The 13,956-nt window shown below is 37.3% G+C and overlaps 1 pseudogene; it reads right to left on the bottom strand.

Moving 5' to 3' along the window:
• Positions 1–2,590: 2,590 nt before the first annotated feature.
• On the bottom strand, positions 2,591–2,675 carry LOC136336858 (small nucleolar RNA U3; annotated as a pseudogene).
• Positions 2,676–13,956: the final 11,281 nt, after the last annotated feature.

The raw sequence follows: 13,956 nt of genomic DNA, 5'->3' as shown, positions 1-13,956 counted from the left end.
ATAAGTACCCTATTATTGATGAATCAATAAGTATGTATGTATCAAAAACTAAATTGGTGTGCCTTTCTCTCACTGCCAGTGAAACCTACAGAGAGAAACACAGCTGATAACTAACTTGGCCATTTGGACTTTTCATTCTAAAAAAATCCTTACTCATTTTCACATCTTGCCTCCTACAAACCACATTTGGATTTTACACCTTTGATTATGACATCTTCTTTCTAAAAGCTAAAATGTAAAAGCTTGGGCAGTATTATTCATCAGCTTGCTTAAAAATGTATTTGATTTCATATTTATAGCATCGTGCAAATATAAATATCATGAAGTAAGAATAAACACTATGCCTTAAAGTGTTTCATTGCAAAAGTCTGTGGAAACCTTTAGAAGTGGGCAATAGAAAAATCACACTGCCTGATTTTATTTATAACCTACCCCTTAAGGCGTGGGCAGACCAGAAAATTTGTGCATGTCTTCAGAAGTCCCTTCATCTGGGAGTAGGGCAAAGTGTGAAATGAAAGTAAAGTCTCTATGTAACGTGGTTGACAGTGGAATGTGAACCAGTGTAACATAGATGATTTTTCCCTTAGCTCACAGACCTTCAGAGCTACCAAACAACTCTTACTAGAATGTCTTCCAAAATGCCAGAATTATACATTTCTGCAAGAGTTGAATGGAAGCGTGTGCCTTGAGAGGTTGATGTTGACTTTATAACAAAGAAACTATAGTAGAATATAATTGAGTAAAGCATGCAAAGAAAATTAGACTGCTTTAAAAAGCAGAATGAGTTAACACGGGTAGGTAATTTAGCAATGATTTTACTGATATTTAAACAAAAAGTCTGAGAAAGAACATGATTTTTCATAGTAAAAGAAAGAAGAACTCAGTAACTCTTTAAAGAGACTTATTGGAGACCTATCTATCCATTTCAAATAAATATACAATGTATTTGTCACCACTAAGAAAATATTTTTGCCTCACTTAAGATCTATTTGAAATAAATTCCTTTAGTTTCTCCATCAGTTTTCACTATTCTGTACTGGCATGGGTTTTCAAAATTATTGAGTGATTTACTTAAAATTCAGAATTTTACTAAAGTTAGTGTATTAAAATTTATTTTCCACCTTTTTAATAGTATAAGTGAAATGGTAGGATAAAAAGAGAAATATAGATAGCTACTAAATTTAGAAAATAACTTTTAAAATGTTACTTTTTTTCAGAACAAAAATATTTTTATTAAAGGGTCATCACATGGAATTATAAGGGAAGAGCTACAGAGAAAAATATAGAAGTTAGAAGTAGGTGCAGCTTTATTGGTCCAAAATGACTGCCTTTTAGGGGACAATTTTACTTTCATTTGGTTTGAATCGAGTATCAGAAATGATTAAAAAAAAATAAACCTATTTGGCCAGGAGAATAGATAACAAAATAAATGAGTATATCCAGAAACTGAGTGATAAAACTAATTATTCCTTGACAGTACAGAGTCTAAGAATGTTTGCAATAACCATCTTTACTAGAATTCAGCTTAAATTAAATATACAACATTTATTTCACTTAATTTTAGTCAAGTTCTTGATATTTTAATATAGACATCCTTTGTTGGCATGCAACAAAAGACAGAAATGAAAGAAGTAAAGTATAAGAGATATTATTATTATTTGATTTTTTTGAAATCTAAACATATATCAATATCAAATTTAAGAATAAAATGTTATTAAAACTTACTGAAAGACACATAAGTCATTCAGTCCAGTAAGCTGGGAATGAAAAGGGTTTTAAGAAAGGCCCACATTTTTTTCATAATAAATAAATGTTTTAGCCAGGTTCTAGGATATCCCTGGCCTGATCCATGAGCACAGTATACCAGCGATAGGAATGGAGCTGTTTCAGTAACTACAAATATCTTAGTAACTAAGGCACATTCTATACACTACATATTTACACCACATACTAAAGTTCCCACACCAGCTGACAATTAACTGGTCAACTATATACATAAAGTCTTCAGTTTAAAGATTATGCTTTTTTCTTTATTTTATTTTACATATTTCTTATATTGAAATGTTTTTCCTTTTTAGAATTGTTTTAAAATAATACATAATGGATGAGTATGCATGTGTCATTTAACATTTTTACATGGTCCAATAAAAACATGTAAAAACTTATACTGCGTATATTTATTGTTTTTATTTTTATTATTAGTTAGGTTTTATTAATATTCAACAAAGTGCAATTATTGACAAATTTTCTGTTTTTTATTGTTTATTATTTGGGGAATTGTTTGTTTCTTTGTTTTGTTTTTTTTGGAGAACCAGTTTCTAGATTCTTATCTTTTTTTTAATTCCTGTATAATTGACATATAACATTATATCAGTTTTAGGTCTATACTATAATGATTTTATATTTGTGTGCAAAATGATTAAAACACTAAGTCTAGTTACCATACCTTATGATATCATCGATAGTTACAATATTTTTTTCCTGTGATGAGTAACTTTAATATTTACTGTCTTAGCAACTTTCAAATATTCAGCACTGCATTATTAATTACAGTCACAATGCTGTATGTTACATGGACATTACATACAGGACTAAGCAAAGTAAGTTTACTGTGCTATTGTGATTCTTTTGAGTTAGTAACAAACTATAGAAATGATCCCTGAAAGTATAGTCTTTCTTTTGAGTTAATAAGAGCTATTGAAGTAATCATAATTGGCATGTCTTTTCCCACATGAATGACTGTAAACCTACTTTTGCCCACCCTGTATAATAGCAGTTTTCAAACTTAGCTGTAAAGAATAGTCCTCTGCTGTATCATTATTTGCCATCTGCCACCTCCCTACATTCTTCATCCTTCTCTATCTTGCCCTAGGAGGATAACCCTTACAGTGCACCATTTGGGTTCCTTTGCCTACTGGTTTCTCCCAGGATTTGGCCAATAAGAGGCATTGAAAAGAAAGAGACAGGTAGACAGGAGGAAAGTGGTCAGAGTATTTTTTTAAATCTTCTTCTGTTTAAGAATCACATCTCTAGCAGTAGTTTTATCTTTCTGTGACTATAGGTCCCACCAGGAGACCAAATGGATTCCAGATGTTACTAATGTCTGGCTACCTTCTCTTTAACACTGGGTTTATTGTATTAACCTTGCTCATACTTTTTTTGCAAGTCGTCCCTTTACCCAAGTCTCTTTATTTGAGTAATTTTTTCTGGGACCCTGATCAATATATGCAAAAAAATTGCTTGATTGTTTTTCAATGATAATGCTCAAACTTCACTCAAGTTCAGTAAAATTAGACACCTTGGGTGTGGGTACCAGATACAAGTACTTTATATAAAACTCCTCCTGACAGATTATAGATAAAGTTCATACATTTTATAATTCATTCAAGGCTATGTGTAATCTGATACCAATCAAACTTTTCAGCCAAGCAATGATTATAGAAGAAAATCTCTCACAATAAAATTTGGCTAGTTAATAAATTTGCTAATAGGCTAATTTAAAGAAACATGGGCAAGAAACATAAACTAGTACATAAAAGATATAACACAAATTGGACCCACTGCTTACATGCTAAAAAAAATGCTTCTCAAATGGGCAATAAGCAGAATTAGAACAAATTTATTGGGACAAAAAAATCTGATAGAGTTGACTTTAAAGTTAATAAGATATATTACAAAGGGAAGATCTTTCAAGGTATGATATGCTTCGTAGCTCTCTCACACCCTTGAAATGTATAAAGTCTCTAAACATTATTTACATAATTTTTCAGTCAGGTATGTTTTTCTTTTCATTTAATCAGTCATTAAGAAGTCTCACATTGAACTTTAATATTCTGTCACTTGACTTGATTACCTTTGCTTTACATGCTAACAAGCAGAGAAACAAACCAATAAGTCAGTTGTCAGGGTAAAAAGAAGAGACACCACCACCCTTCTTCAATTACATAGGAACTGGTGATATTTGGAGTGAATGCATAATGGTTAGTATTTTAGTTATTTACAGATCTAGAATTCTAGGATGCTTTCAAGTCTTGATTGTTTGACAAATAACATCTTCCCTTGGGCCTGTCATAAAGGCTTGTTTCAAATCCTCTGATCTCAGCTAGGTGGCCACTGTTAACTGCTGTTGGGAAGCATTTTCAAATCAGCAGGTCAACCCAACCTTTTGAAGAGAGAGCCATTTAGTCAATAGTCAGAATACCAACCACAAGCAACCAGAGGAGCATGAATTTGATGTCTGTAGTTGGTCATTAAAACAGGGCTTTACTAGATGTGGTCTTTAGTTGAGTCAGTAATATCACTAGTAAAATGAAGTGATAAATGTGCTTTTGTAGCAGTTGTATAATTTATTTACTCCATATCTGTATACAGACTATCTGCTTGGGGATTGAATGTTTGATTTTAATCTCTGTTTGGTTTAAGGTGGTGCAGAGAATGCCATGGTGATGACAGTTAGGAGTAATTTACCTGGAACCCAACATCTAATATCACCACTGCTTTTTACTGTTCACAGACAGAACAACTCAGGATGAAGAGTGCTGTACTTTAATTTCATTTCAATGCCTAAAAGAAGAGGCAAGTAGATGTCAGCTTTTGTTTTAGGATTTTCCCAGAAGCATTAAATTATTCCAGTTAGTGAACTATTTTCTAGAGAGAACAAATCTAGCATTAAGAAGAACAAGAGGGTAATATTTGATTAATTAGGCCAAAATTTTTTTATTTATAAATAGATATTTATTAATTTTAATGGGGTGACATCAATAAATTAGGGTACATATATTCAAAGTAAACATGTCCAGGTTATCTTGTCCTTCAATTATGTTGCATACCCATCACCCAAAGTCAGATTGTCTTCCATCACCTTCTATCTAGTTTTCTTTGTAACCCTCCCCCACCCCTTTCCCCTCTCCCTCCCCCCCCCCGTAACCACCACACTCTTGTCCATGTCTCTTAGTCTCGTTTTTATGTCCCACCAATGTATGGAATCATGCAGTGCTTGGTTTTTTCTGTTTTACTTACTTCACTCTGTATATTTTCAAGATCCCACCATTTTGTTATAAATGACCTGATGTCATCATTTCTTATGGCTGGGTAGCATACCCTAGTGTATATGTGCCACATATTCTTTATCCAGTCTTCTATTTTTTTTTTTTACAGTGATTAAAGCCATTAAGCAAACTCTTGGCCAATACAACAACAATCCATAAAAGAGTAGTGTCCTTAACATGTTCACCAAGTCCAAGTTGGCACTAACAACCATTCCAGATCCCTGAAAATGCAACCCAACCCCAGTTCAGTCCATTAGAAGCTGTCACAAGGAGCAGGAGTCCAGGAAAAGTCCACATCCAGGAAAGTCCGCATGGCACTGGAATTTTTGTCACAATTCTATACTTTGCAGCTCACATCCAAGTCCCAATGACCAATGCTTCTAGCTGGTAATGATTCAGGTAGACTGGAAAAGCCATCTGCACCATGTGTGGAGATGGAGCCTCTGTTCTCCTCTGCCTGGAGAGATGAGACCAGGTTGCTTTTCCCTGGAGCTCTGCAACTGTGGCGTGGTAAAGAGAACCTTGGGATACACTAAGCTGAGTGGCAAAGGTAAATTCATAATAGAAGTTGGCAAAAGGGGGAAAGAGAGCTCTAAATTAGGAGTAGGACCCAACCTGAAATATAAGTGGGACATTGAGGTAGGAAGAATAAAGGAAACACTATATATATATTCAACAAAGCAGCAGAAAATAGGACTAACAACACCCACAACAGAGATCTTTGGGAGAAGAATAAAAAACTTGACTATTCAGGCAAGACATAGTTAAATGGCCCTTGTGCAAATGAGATCAGTTTACCTGCTTCTTGGAAGAAATACCCTAGGCTCATCCACAGTTATCATAGATGGGGCCGATGGCCCTGGGAACGTACAGCCTTCAGTGGCAAACCCCAGCATTCTGGGCAAGGTTAGGTCATAGGTGGCTGGAGCAGGGCTGGAAGAGACTAAACCCTCCCTTAGAGGAGTGAGGGGGAAGCCTACCTTCCAGTGTCCCTGTTTCCTCACAGCAGAGGCATGTAAGCCTGGCAGGCTTTAGCTCAATGACCTTCCTTTTCACTATTGAAGCAGGACCCAGATGGAATCCTATGAGACCCCTTTGGGGCGTTGGAGCCTTTAAGGGCGTATCCTAAAAGCTGGTAGTTCCCCTGATCTCTATTGGGCTTTTTCTGCCTCTTGGTGCCTTAAAAGCCATGCTCAGAAGATCTTGCTGAGGGGTTTGAGAGTCCCCATTCACCTATATAAACCTTTTCTGTATATCTGAAGCTGTTTGGAAAAAGACAAAACAGTGTTATTAGCTGAATCAAATAAAAGAAGGTAGAAGTTTGCAGGAGAAAAAGATTTGGTGTCTCCTGTTCATTAGCATTTAAAAGAAATTTAATTTTTTTAAGTAAAACACATGATATGGTAGACCCGTAGGAGTTCCAGGATATGACTCCCCCCTTTTAAATTTTTTTAAAATTGACCTTAAAATATTTGCTGGGTACACTTTATAATACCTTGACTTTAAAGATTGTAAGAAATACCCATAATTCAAAATGTTTGACAAAATACAGTAAATGCCTTTGCTACATATGCAGGAACATTGTGAGTTTTAACCACTTTAGGAAATCCAATAATAGAAAAATGCATACAGACAATGAGCTATAACATGCTTAGCAGCCTCTCCTGTTCTGGCAGAAGTTACTATAAATCCAGAATAAGTATCCACTGTAACGTGGACATAGGACTGTTTGCCAAATGAAGGTTTATGAGTAACATTCATTTGCTAAAGTTGTCCTGGTAGGAGTCCTTGAGGGTTAACTCCAAATAAAGGGACAGATTGTAGAATAGGACACCTTGGACAGGATTTACCAATCTGCCGTGCTGCTTCCCGAGAAAGTTGAAACTGTTTACACAGGGCTGCAGCGTTCTGGTGAGGAATAGTATGAGACTGAATTGCTCGCCTGTCATGGTTGCTCCAAATAATTTTCTTTTGGGTAGCTTGATCAACAAGGGCACTCCCTTGTGCTAAAGCTCCACGGAGCATGGATTCAGCTCGAGTATATCCTATAAAACATGGAGTTCTATGTTGACATACAAGTCTTCGAAGAAGGAGGAGCTGCTGAAATAGTTCATCAGCAGTTGTTCCTAAGACAGCAGTCTTTATAGTGGAAACAACCATAAGAAAATATTTGCTGTCTGTCTATAGATTAAAGGAGGAATATGGCAAATGCTGAAAAGCCATGATAATAGCATATAATTCTAGTCTTTGAGCTGATTTTAAGTTGACTGCTTCAGTATAAAGTTGTCCATTGATTTGCAAAAGCGATTTGCCATTTAGTGGAAGTTTCCCAGAGCCATTGTTGTTGATCCTTTGAAAAAAGGAACGACAATAATTTTGAGGCTCAAAACCTATAAGCTGTAAGGGTCACCTATGCCCCTTGATAATCCAAGAGGCAACAAGATCAAAATATAGAAGTGTATTCCATGGGCTATTAGATGGTTCAATGTGCCCAAGCTGTAGCTACTGTTGTACCAATTGAGCAGCTGCCCTAAATTTTTCCTGAGAAAGGGGCCATTGGTCTACCCATACAGGATTATCTGATTTCCAAGTAATTGGGTCTGCACAATGCATTATTGGGGTAGCAGGAGCTACCAATAGGCCTGAAATTTTTAACCTGACCCAGTTTGGTCAAGTGTAAAAATGTAAAATGCTTCTCAGGGAAAGGATTATTTTGATTCATAAAGAATCTTTCCTCCAACATAAAACTTATAGTTTTCTATTCATCAGGATTATTAACTTGTCATCATTAGCACCCCATAGTGAGTTGGCTGGTAACTTTGAAGTGACTAAAATATTTTTTGATTATTTTAGATCCTCTCACTATAGCCAGATATGGGTGGTAGGAGGAGGACTGTTGTTCTCTATCCAATCAGTTCCAAGGTCCAAACTATTTAGTGTTCAAGTAAGGTTGTGTCCTGTAGAAAGATACTTCTTCATGCTAGACTTACTGTTTAATACACAGGAAGATTACAAAACCGTGTAAATGAGTAGTGAAAAAAAAAAAAAGCCTTTCTCAGTCAGAATGTATGTTTTTACTACAATCAAGACACTTGAGCCACCTTACAGTAAAACAAAATCTCAGCAGGTATTGTGGATCTTGGAAGGGATTGCGTGACTATGTCATTAGAAAACCATATATATATATAATCTTTTACTGTTTGAATTCTACACACACACACACACACACACACACACACACACACAAAGGCTTTTGGCAGAGAGAAGAATAGTATGTCTTCTAAACACTAAAAAAGTTCTCTCAGAGGCCTTTCCAAGATGTTTTAGATGGCTCCCTGCCTTGTGTTCTCTGGCAGCCTGCTCTTCCATCAGTGTTTGTGGAAGGTCAATAAGCCCGTGCAGGCAGGCACTGTGGAAAGCACATGCGAGAAAACCTGCCATTGTTGCGGTAAATGCAATGTCCACAGATTCATTAGGAATGCATTTGTTCCTGGAAGTGCTAGCTATTCCAGTAACTGGCTGCCGCCAATGTTTTTTACCATATTCTTTACTTTTATGCAGATGTTACAGAGCAGAAAACCAGTCTTCTGTTCTCACTGCCTGCATCAATTTGTAGTTTGTTACTTGATCAGCTCATTTTACCTTTCGTCTAGTGTAAAGGGCAGTCTGGGACACTGTCGTTATGTCTGGGCCTTCTTATTTGACTTTATGATGAAAAGGGGCTCTTAGGGTAAGGAAAACTCTGAATATACGTATTTGGCTCTAAAGAAAATAAGAGGAGTAGAAAAAGCTGCAAAATTGTACATAGTGTGAAATTTGGAGGAAAAGCACAACTTCTACCTTTCAGATGTTCTTATCCACAACAGCAGAAGCTATTATATTTTGTGATTTCACTAACATGCTAATACTTATTTTGTTAAGGATTCTTTATTTTCTCTCTGAGAAAATGACAAAATATTTCCATCCTTTCTGAGCTTCACTTTTGTAAGCTAGCCTTCTGAATGTCAATAATACTAATACTACTTGGAATTTATTAGGGGAACTTGGAATAGGAAAAATGAAGTTGTGTGTGAAAATGGCCAGGACTGTACAGGCACACACACCAAACTAAACGGTGCTGCTTCTAACCAGATCTGACTGCTGTGATGAGAGGAGACAGCCCTAAATAAAATAGGGTCATTACCTTGTATTTTAGACAACAACTCTGCTCTGGCTTCTTTGAAACAATGTCACCTTAAGGGAGTGACAACATTGAACTTCCTGTGATAACAGCATCTGACATAACATGACTTCAGCTTACTTGTAACTGGTATGTTAGAACTAGTGAGAAGTGTGAGGCCCTTCCATTATGAATGAAACACATCTGTCCAGGAAATATACTTCACTGTGCCAAAATGCTTTCAGTATATCTGCCCCTGAGTGCCCTCTCAATTCCCTGTCAGCAAGTACCTTGTAATTCCTTTCCTTTTATGTTGATGAAAGTCTTGATCTATTGTGCCAATATTGCATAGTTTCCACAGTCTTTCAGAAACTATTACTCAGTAATGTGCATAGGAGAGTAGGCTCCGTTACTTAGACAACCAGCCTCAGCTAAAACATCAGCCTTTGTAGGAAAACAGTAGCCAGATTATCAGTCTTCCTAACATGGTTGAAGTTCCACTTTGGGAAGGAAAGGAAAAGAAAAGTAGAAAAGAGTGGAAGGGAGTGGAGGAAGACACAGGAAGAAAAAGAAAAAAAATGGAAGTAGAAGGCTGCGGGAGGGGAAGAGAGACATAGAGAAAGAGGAGAAGGAGAGGGGGAGGAGTGGAGAAGCAGATGGGCGCTTCTCCTGTGTGCCCTGGCCGGGAATCGAACCGGGGACTTCCATACCCCGGGCCAATGCTTTACCATTGAGCCAACCAGTCAGGACACATTAGTTATTGAGAATTTATTGTGTGCTTACCATGTGTCAGCTACTGTGTTTGGTGCTGAGGCTACAGGGTAAGTAATAACTAACATATCTGATGCTGCTGACTACTTGCCAGGCCACATTCTAAATGCTTTAAAAATATTAACTCGTTCAATCTTTACAATGACCTTCCAAGAGTGGAATTATTGTTATGCCTATATTACAGGTGAGGAATCTGATTGAGAGTGTTTGAACAACTTGCACCAGGTTATGGAACTATTAGGTGTCAGAGCAGTGACTCAATCCAGGCAGCCTGACTCTGAGTCCATGCTTCTAACCACCACGGTGTTCTGACATTCTATGATGATTAAACACACACAGAAGCACCATTGTTAAAAATGACCACTAAGGTCCCAGCACACTGATGACAAAAGCAAGAAGACAGTCCACCCACTTCTGAATCCCTGACCACTTGTGATTAGTCCTCTGCAACAAACATGGCCCAAGGAGAACTGAGAAATATCCATCAGGTCTCCCACAACTAAAACTATCTTGGACAAAAACAAGCCTTTTGAATGTGGCTTTTGCAGGTTAATTATTTAATTTCTTGTTCTTTAGCTATTTGATGAAAACAAAACAAAATCACAGGTTCCAAATTCCCTAATTTGATTTTTCAGATCCTATATTTTACATCTGAAACCCACTCAAAAGGAAGATAATATTTTTAAAGGCAGTACTAAATTTTCATCAGCACTTTTTTTTCTTTTCTGCTAAGATGGCACACTACAGTAACCTGCCTCATTATAGAAGTCTTCAACAATTGGAAAAGTTTCAAGTCATAATCTTCAGTGGATGTTTCTCAATGAATAATATAGGATTTATAATAGACCATTTAGCTTCCATATCCCAGGCATGAGAGGAGGATAATACATCCCATGGCGTAAGTATAATTCATATTTTCAACTCCATATTCATATGAATTGTTTAGTATTTATTGACAAGCTCTATTTGTTGGAGGCCCAGGTCAGCCAAACATTTAAAGTAATTTCCAACAGTACAAATTTTGGTTTATAAAAATAACTTGTCAAATAATTTTTAAATGATGTTCTTAAATGATCAGCCTGCCATCTAAAGAAACATTGAAGTTGATGCACTATTTTGAAGAAGGAGAACACTAATGTTTCCAACACGATTTACTGAGACAAAGTGTTGGTGGAAAAAATTCTTAATGTTACTCTTCGTGTAGATACAATAAATAGAATAGTAATCTATTTAAAACATGTCATTGCAGAAGTGACTTAAATTATCCATTTGGCTTCTGAGTCATATTCAAGCTTTTTAAACTTTCGGTTTAAGAGCTCCCATTTACATTGTAGTTTGAGGGCTGTTTTTAATACATAGTTTAAAAAAACCTAATAAAGAATTGTTACCACTTCTATCATAAAATAAAATGTGGCCCATTTCTTTTTTTTTTGTTTTATATCTTTTGATTTTATTTATTCATTTTAGAAAGGAGAGAGAGAGGGAGAGAGAGAGAGAGAGAGAGAGAGAGAGAGAAGAGAGAGAAAAGGGGAGGAGCAGGAAGCATCAACTCCCATATGTGCCTTGACCAGGCAAGCCGAGGGTTTCGAACTGGTGACCTCAGCATTTCCAGGTCGACACTTTATCCACTGCACCACCACAGGTCAGGCCTGTGGCCCATTTCTTTTTGATGTGAGTCTAATTCCATTATCTATTTAATTTAAGTATGTATAAATAAATACATATGTAATTCAATATTCAGTTATGTAATCTGTAGCTATACAGATAATTATGACCCAGGATAGTGTTTCAAGCACTACAGGTGGAATAAGATATCGTTCAAGACCTTTAGAAATTTGCAGGTTAGCAGGAAAAATGTATAAGAATAACTCTTATAAAAGTGAGTGTTAATTAACAATTGATAATGTCAACTGTATATTTGAAGAATTCAAAGAAAGAATAATCACATCTATTTGGAGATACCAGGAGGTCTTCATGGAGAAAATACACCTGAGAAAGGCTTCTTTTTTTTTTATCTGAAGTTGAAAATGGGGAGGCAGTCAGACAGACTCCCGCATGCGCCTGACAGGGATCCACCTGGCATGCCCACCAGGGGGGCGATGCTCTGCCCATCTGGGGCATTGCTCTGTTGCAACCAGAGCCATTCCAGCACCTAAGGCAGAGGCCATGGAGCCATCCTCAGCGCCCGGGTCAACTTTGCTCCAATGGAGCCTTGGCTGCGGGAGGGAAAGAGAGAGACAAAGAGGAAGGAGAGGGGGAGGGGTGGAGAAGCAGATCGGCACTTTTCCTGTGTGCCCTGGCCAGGAATCAAACCTGGGACTCCCGCACGCCAGGCCGACGCTCTACCACTGAGCCAACTGGCCAGGCTGAGAAGGGCTTTAAGCAATGATGGGTAGCAGTGGGATTAAATAGAGGTCCCAAGTAGGATACAAACAGTAGGCCAAGGCATGTACATGAGAAAGAAACAAAAGCCAAAAATTAATCATGGCATCAATAGGAAAAACAATAGAGAGAAATTTCACGGGGCATAGCGTGCTTAAAAGGTTAAGGCAAAAGAAGTAGGTTTAACATCAAAATAAAGAGTTAGCTTAAATTTCATCTCATATGGTAGAAGACCTTTGGAAGAAGGTCACTGAGTAATTGGAGTTGCCCTTTATGCAATTATGTCAGACAGTGATTTGCTAGATGGATAAATTAGAAGAAAGACTAGAGATAGTAAATCGGGAGTGTGGGGCCAGGTTAAATGGGGAAATATGATGAACCCACAGAGCCTAACAAGGCAACAGAAACAATCATGCAAGAAAGAATTTGTGATTTATTGTTAAAAAAGAATTTCTATAATCTGTCATCTGATTATATTTTCAACCTGGCTGAGAATTTTAAATTACTAAAACTTTTTTTTTTAAGCCTTGATGGTAGGAGGAATGTCCCAAGGAGAAGTATTGATACAAAAATAAAAAGATGAGCTTAATATTAAGCATCGGTGTATCAAAGGCTGCATGCAGGCTGTTAAGAGAACTTTTCAAACCCCCACAGCATGTTTGAAGGTAAAGCTACAGCTTCAAATCACCAGATCAGATGCATTTTCTATGACTAGGACTCTTACTAAAAATATCCTCTAGGGTTTTTTTTGTTCCAGATGAAAGTGTTACTTGGGTAAATGTAAGCTTTCAAGTTAAAGGTGTTACTATTGTTACTTAGATGTGTTCTTTTTGTTTGAGAGTGTTACTTCCTGTGGCATAAGTATCCCCTGATAACCCTAGCACGTTCTGCATGCACCCTTCCCAGAGTTGGGGCAAAGAGTCTTACAGCCAACACTGACAAGGCTTGTGGCTTTCCAAGTTAAGGTCAGAAAGGGTGCAGCATGGCCTGACCTGTGGTGGCGCAGAGGATAAAGGGTCGACCTGGAACACTGAGTTCGCCAGTTCAAAACTCTGGGCTTGCCTGGTCAAGGCACATATGGGAGTTGATGCTTCCTGCTTCTTCCCCCTTCTCTCTCCCTAACTCTCTCTCTAAAAAATGAATAAATTAAATTAAAAAAATCATTAAAAAAAAAGAAACGGTGCAGCATTTTGTTGTGCTACTGTCACCAGTAGTCTCAAAAGAACAGACCACCATGGTCACTTACTGCTGTTATTGCTGAATAATTTTTTTTTTTTTAGAGTGGAGAGACAGAGAGAGAGAAGGGGGAGGAGCTGGAAGCATCAACTCCCATATGTGCCTTGACCAGGCAAGCCCAGGGTTTCGAACCGGTGACATCAGCATTTCCAGGTCGACGCTGTATCCACTGCGCCACCACAGGTCTATTGCTGAATAATTAACAGCAACATCACTCAGTTCTGTGCTCTGATTCCAGTGTGGTGTTGTGCAAATGTAGGTGACTTTGTATACCACAGACTTGGGCTTTAATGCCATTTTACTCATATTGGTCATATACTCATTTAATCTAAGGTGGAGTAATTTCTACTCTAGAAATCC

Source organism: Saccopteryx bilineata, chromosome 4 (genome assembly GCF_036850765.1).
Source record: "Saccopteryx bilineata isolate mSacBil1 chromosome 4, mSacBil1_pri_phased_curated, whole genome shotgun sequence".
Taxonomy (NCBI): Eukaryota; Metazoa; Chordata; class Mammalia; order Chiroptera; family Emballonuridae; genus Saccopteryx; species Saccopteryx bilineata.
This window is presented reverse-complemented; position numbering and strand designations above follow the sequence as displayed.